The 7,481-nt window shown below is 30.9% G+C and overlaps 1 pseudogene; it reads right to left on the minus strand.

Moving 5' to 3' along the window:
* Positions 1 to 396: 396 nt before the first annotated feature.
* Positions 397 to 1,426, minus strand: LOC145594377 (cytosolic sulfotransferase 15 pseudogene; annotated as a pseudogene).
* Between the last annotated feature and the right edge of the window lie 6,055 nt (positions 1,427 to 7,481).

Below are 7,481 nucleotides of genomic sequence, written 5' to 3' on the forward strand. Positions count from 1 at the left end.
CAAAAATCAATAGATGGACAGACAAACTATTTAATCAGCTTAACTGACCCAATATAATCACTTTTAACATATACATTTTGTCATTTTATATCCGTGACAAAATTGAATAAATAAGTAGTTTAGGTAAATAAAATTTGAAATAAAGGTACGGTTCAACGTGTATAAAGAACTAGTAACTAAAAATTATAATTTGGAAGCCTTTAATGACCCAATTTATTAAATTAAACTGAAAATAAAATTGGTTGCATGTAAAATGCCGCCTTCTTAACATATCATCAACTACTATATTGTATGCAAATAATAAGTTATAAGTCGAGGAGTAGTAACACCAACGACGTCCTTCCAAAGAACGTCCCTTATTTCGATCGGAGGAGCATTGAAATAAGTGAGCATATCTCAAGTAATCACATTAGTTTGATAGTATGAAGATGAAAAACCAGCCTTGTTGAGTTTCTCCTGCATTTCTTCAATACGTTTAGCCATTGTAGGAGTCAAGTAATTGGTCCAATCTCCAACCTCCCCTTTTCTAAATAAAAATCTTGTTCTCAAATTTAGTAGTAAGCCTGCCAATCTTATTCACGTCCATTTCCTTCAAACTTGTAAGACTACATAACTCAAGTATTTTGTTTATTACATTGTCTTTCTCTTCAAACTCCGAGAACGGGTAACCCACAAACTCAGCCAATCTTTTTAAATGAGCTTCAGGCTCTTTCTTAAGCCCTTCATATTCTAAGAATAGCACCTTTTGTTGGTTTCGATTGCTCTCTTTCCAGTACCCTAACACGTGATCTTCATAAGGCCCCCATGGGAAGACACCCGAGCAAAACTTGTCCACATATTTTCCCATCATTTCTATATCGGGTTTAATGTCCTTACATGCCTCAAACTTTTGGAAAAAATGCCACATAGAAACAAAGGTGTCTAAAGGATTTCGACAAACATAAACAATTAGACATTTTGAAGTCTTGATAGAATCTGGTAGTGATAAATACGACATGTGGGTAGCAAAGAGTCGAGGTAAAGGTATTTCAGATAATTGTTGTTTATCTCCATTGACTTGTTTGTAAACACTTATCTCTAAGTGTTCTAAATGTTCAATAAGCTCATGAGGATTTTTGGTATGGAAAGGGTGCTGAGAAAAATCGTGAGAAATTTTCTTACGATTTACTATAGAGAAAATAAGGGATTTAAGCCATGTTGTACCGGTTTTGGGTAGACTGGCTAAAATGATATCAGTATCATAAGCTTGAAAGTGGGTTTTGAATGCTATCACATTCTCCAAAATATAATTTAGGCACCATATACCTTGATAGAGGTACATTGGCCAAACAAACCATGTTTCTTTTGGTAAGGAGAGTTGCAATTCTTTGATTTCGTCGTCTAAATTTTCCCGGGCTTCATTGTTTGTGGGCACTAAGGATGCCATCTAACTAAGAATTTAGGTTTTTTTATTTTTTAATTTTTTTTTTTTGGCAAAAAAAAATTATGGGTATGCTAACAATAGCGAATGAGTTGCAATATATAATTGTGTTTTCTTGAATCCTAAGGCTAAGTTGTCCTATAAATAATAATGAAATGTCAACGTTTAAAAAACATTGCTGGAATGGAGAGTGCAAAGGGGTTTCTGTTCACAACTTCACATGCTGAAGCTTTGTATCCAAGTTAAAAATTGACTGGATCATCATGAAAGTCTAATATCAATCTAATATATACATTTAAAGGGGAGTTTTTCCCTGAGTTTTTTCTCTAATAAATAATAAGATATATATATATATATATATATATATATATATATATATATATATATATATATATATATATATATATATATAGAGAGAGAGAGAGAGAGAGAGAGAGAGAGAGAGAGAGAGAGAGAGAGAGAGAGAGAGAGAGAGAGAGAGAGAGAGATATTATACGACCTAAACAATAGGACAATAATAATTTCAAGTAAATAAAATATTAAATGTATTATCTATACTCAATCTATATTAAATACACACACACACACACATATATATATATATATATATATATATATATATATATATATATATATATATATATATATATTAACTTTTTTTTCCTGTCAATATCCAAGCATTGCTCGAGCAAAGAACTAGTTATATACTAAAGTAATCACCAAAATTATCCTATAATTACACGTGTTGCATTTACATTGAAATTTTTCCCGCCAAAAACTTTTTTTTTTTCATTTTTTTCCTTAAAGAATAATAAGGTAATTGGTAAAAAAAAGGAAATATACAAATAAAATATTAAATGTATACACAATCTTTAACCAAATACAAACTTATAGTAATATATAAATATAATTTTTTTCTTGTGTACATCCGAGCTTTGCTCGGGCAAAAAACTAGTTTTAAAATATAGAAAAAAGAGCTGGCCACTTCTACATAGGATGTTTTGAGGGGTAGACGGGTAGTTATTTACAAAAACTACTTAGTGGCTGGGTTTGTTTATCCACTTTTTTAATACGTCAGAAAAACAAACAATTAGTACATTGGAAATGAATATGATAATCATAGAATAGCTAGATCACACCCTATAAAATTATCATTTTGTAAAAAATAATGACCATTTATATCCCTAAAATGTTTTTTTTAACATATATGCCCCCATTTGATTTAAAAAGTCTTATAATTATCTCTTGAATTTCCTAAATTTACTTTAAAAAGTTGTGTTTATTTCAATATTTAAATCCATCTTTATTGTAAAAAAAAAAAATCCATCTTTTACTCTCTCTCTATTTCTTTTTATTTTAATTTTCTTATTTAGAACTTATTATTAGACATTTATATAGTTCTACATTGAACTCAATATCTTTCTACCTTTTTATCACTAAATCAAAGTAGTTCAGCTAAAGTTTAGAACACAAATACACAACATCCAACACTGACAAATTAGAGAGGAAATATGTAACACCCCCGATTTACTAACTAATAATAAACAAGAATTAAAGGAAAAATAAACAACTTTGAATAAAACAGCGGAAGCATACACCTAAATCGGAGGTATTACCGCCACACTCAACAAATTGTCAAGTGCTAAGGCTTACAAAATCCCAATAATTACAACCCAATAAAACTAAGTGAGCTATTTATACAACTTTACAAACTCGTTATAAACAAATTAATCGAAACAATTGAGTTCCTTTAGTTACGATCACTTGATCAACCTGTTTAAACAATCTTTTCTGTTCACCATTAAGAACAAATTCCAAAATAGATCATCGCAGGGCCACCATAAGAAAAAGACATGGTCGCAAACACAAGTAGCACAACAAAAATACAAACACGTCAGCAAAAGGCTGAGTAATCACCACATATCAGAATACAGAGTATAACAAAATAATTAATATTACTAGCTCAATTAAACAATGTTGTTCAAACTACATTACACATTGTACTCTGAAAAAAGTAACCATTGATCAACTCAACCTCGAATAATAATACGAACCTTTACTCAATCAACTCATATAACGCATAAGTGTGCCATGCTCATTGTTCTATACCTAGCCTTGGACATGGGTAATTCGAATAAAACCAACAAGTATAAAAACTTGAATACTCCCAATAAGCAGAAAATACCTTGAACCAGACCACATACGGGCCAATTCCCACTGTAGGGGACCATAGAAAAATAAATAAAATAAAGATTGTATCTCATTCTTAACTCATGATTATCATCTCCTTACCAAAATGCCAAGGACTAAGGTCTATAACGCCGAACCTCAAACCAAGAACAAAATAATAATTTCTCAACCTTTTAATTTCATACTTGATCAAATAATCATTTACATGATAATAAATAATATCTCAATTTTGGCACATGTTCCCAATTCATCTATGACGACATATTCGGTTCATAATTATCTCAACTCTTACAGGGCTAATACTAGTACCCAAAATTTATTAAATTACAACCCAAGGTTATATTAGTAACCCTAAACCTCAATAATAGTACTCCCTAGAGCAACAACATTAAAACCCTAGAAATTATAATACAATTAATCAATACGACACTTAAATCATATAATACAATATAATAATCACATGTATATAAATCTTGGTCATACAAATAACAATTCATAAAATTTACATACAATAATACAAAATATAATCAAACAACTCCAAGAAATTGATAGTGTGATTACATATAATAATTAATATGATCAAACAACTCCAAAGGGCCGAGCGTGATTACCTTCCGGAAAGCCGAATTCAAGGTTACACACTACTACAAAACGAGTGTTTTCTCGACGCTAAACCCTCGACACTAGATAAGGAGTGTCAACTTGAATAATACCTATGCGTGTATTTGCGACGCTTTTTAGGGTCGAAATTAATCAATGACTCCAAAAAGCGTCGAGAACAACAACATGTGCCCACACGTGAATAAAAAAACCACGATTGAAGAATTTGGGGATATAATAAACGGCTGATTCCCTCTTTTCTCAAAAAAAAAAAAAAAAAACGGATGAACATACACACAAACCCTAACTATTCTTCTCTCTTTCATTCAGGGTGTGAACCTACTCTCATAAATCCATGGATTTTTTTTTATTCAGATCTTTGTTCCTCCACTAATCAATTTCGTATGAAGTTTTCTATATCAGTTTCAAATTCAGATGTTCGACTCTATTTGAACAATTTCGAATTAGGTACATTAATTTCAAGTTTAGATCTTCGTCCCACCCTAACTTAGTATTGAATAAGGTACTTCAATTGAAAATGCAGTTCTTCGCACGAAATAGCAAAGAATTTCAATTAAAAGAAAGGTGTGAAGAACTCAAATGGAAAATTCTTTCCATCCCACTAATCCAAAACGCTAGCAATCCTCGCGATAGAGTGACCGTACCCCTAACCGCTCTCATTGAATCAATTTCACATTCAGGTTTATCAATTTCAGATCCAGATCTTCGTCTACAATTGAAACAGTTTTGTCGCTCCTAGTGTCGATAATACTAAGGTACATCCTTTCTATATAGATTCAATTTTTTTTTTTTTTTACAGTTTTTGTGGATTTGTTTTTTGATTTATATTTTTTCATAATGTTAAAAAGTTGTGCTCATTTATGAGTTTGATTGATGAACAATAGAGATAATTGGTTTTTTGTTTTTTTTTTTTTTTTTTTGTGCTACTATTTTAATTCAGTTTGAAAAATTAGCCTTTTGTTATTTTGTAGTTGAAGCACAATTTTGATGAGCTAGTGGTGTTTGGAGAACAATTTTGCTGAGGTGTTTTCTTTTCATCAATTTTTATTTGTTTATTGGTTTTCTTATATTTATTACCAGAATTCTATGATTTTGTTTCTATGAGCTTACATTGCTAGAAATTAATGGAAGCTTGTAGTTTGATAAATTAGTTGTATATAAAGATAAATTGTGTGAGAAGTGGTATTAATTAGCTTATTTGATCTTGGTGGCATAGTTATTTGGGATAAGAAAGTGACTCAACTTCCTTGAAGAACAATATATCATACGAATTAGGTGGTGTAGTAGAGTACTCGATGTAAGTTCCTGACTCAATTTATAAAAGTTTATTGTAGAAGATTTATATGTTGGATTAATTGTGCTTATAATTGAATTAATATTAGTTTTGATTTAATCACCTGAATCTAGACTGTTGGGCTGCTTAAATGAGGATTCAATGTGACTATTTTTCATATGGTTAGTGGTTTAATGTTGATTGATATAATAAATGGCTGCTAAATTTCTATGATTGAAATTGGGATTGTGTCTGAAACCGTCATCACTTCAATTGGCTATGCTAATATTTCTACTACTTCTCGTTTCATTGCTAGGCTTATTCGTTCTAATGGGGTAGAGCAGCAGGTATACTTTGATTGGTTTCCGCGGTAGGTGATTAGTTTGGCGGAATTTGATTGTATATGACTGATATTTAAAATTCAATATGCTCACTGACCACTCTAATATTCTTTTTATAAAGAGCTATTTCTCTAAATTAATTAAATAAGTGCAATGGTTTTGCTTTTGTTGCGTAGGTTATTAAATTTAATAGGCTATTAAATTAAGTAGTATACGTGAAATTGATATGAAACTTTGAATTCCAGTTTGTTGCTTTTATGTGATTTGTTATTGGTGATTTCTCAACTTAGTTGAGATGAGTTAATTTTTCTAGGTAAGAAGAGTTCTTAATATTAAATTTAATTAACTACTACTTTCCCTCTATTATAGTTTAATTTTGTTAGGATATTTGATTATAATTAAAGGATCTGATTATAATTGATATGCCTATTATTTCTTTCTATGCCATGGCTAATCATTTTAATATGCTTGTGACAGAATGTTGGTGTTGTTATGTCAATATCTACTCGTACTCAATTTACAAAGCATTTGCTAAGGGTGAGAATATTAGAGATGTTACTGCTAAAGGCGAATGTGTTGGCAACATTGCAAATTTGGTATGCTCTGTGTTGTGGTTCATTTTAATGCTTCTTGCACTTTAATAATCAGAAGTATAGGAATATGCTCTAGTCCTTTTTAAAGAAATGAATACGAAGTATATCTTTGTTGTCATACCTGCAATTTGTTACTTATGCAATTCTTTGATACTTTTTATTTTTGCTTTAAGATCTCAATTTGTTTGATAAAATTACTGCATACAGCTCATATTGTGCAAATTGATCTATTATATTCTCCTGTATCAAGAGTTGGATAAATCTCTTTGAATAACACCATGAGCTTTATTGTATCTTACAAAGAGATTATGTACCACTCAGAGGAGCAGCAACATTCTTTAAAATTCCATGTAGATAGAAACCTGATTTAGTGTTCAAATAATCAAATATACTTAAAAACTAGCAGCTGTGAAAAGTCTTGCTGCATGAGCCTAAAACTCTAAAAGTAGAGCCCTGATCAAGCTGTTATTTTATGTGGGTGTAATTATTGTTCAAGTTATTATGTAACCGGATCCTGTCATTATGGAATAAATACAGAACTGAAAATCCACATTCATAGCTATGAGAGTTACATAGCAATATAGCATTAGTTGCTGATGACAGATTTTGAGCCTGGGCATCTAAGAATGCAAAAACCAAAGTTTCCATGTGAGCCATGAAGCTTTTAATTTCTATCTAATAATCATATTATCATATTAATCAGTCAAAGTATTTTGGGATTTTAAAGAATAGTTGTTGCTGAGCCTTTCATTGTGGTGTTTGCCGAATTTTTTAGTGACTTGTTAATTCTGGTTTCTTTTTGAATCATTATAATTGGTATTCGTATATATTACTAATTCAATTTCTCTCATTAGTTGAAATGATGGATGTTGTTCTTGTTGCAGAACGTTGACCACACTGTTATTGACCTTGCTACTGTTGCTGCGCAATGTTGTTGCTGTTGTTTTTAATTCCCGATGATTCAGTATTCCTAGGACAACAATGATTGGTCACAATAAGAACTTTGCTTTAAGCCCCCTTGTAAGCAGATTAAGGAGCAGCTA

Source organism: Chenopodium album, chromosome 19, assembly GCF_948465745.1.
Source record: "Chenopodium album chromosome 19, dcCheAlbu1.1, whole genome shotgun sequence".
NCBI classification, from domain to species: domain Eukaryota; kingdom Viridiplantae; phylum Streptophyta; class Magnoliopsida; order Caryophyllales; family Amaranthaceae; genus Chenopodium; species Chenopodium album.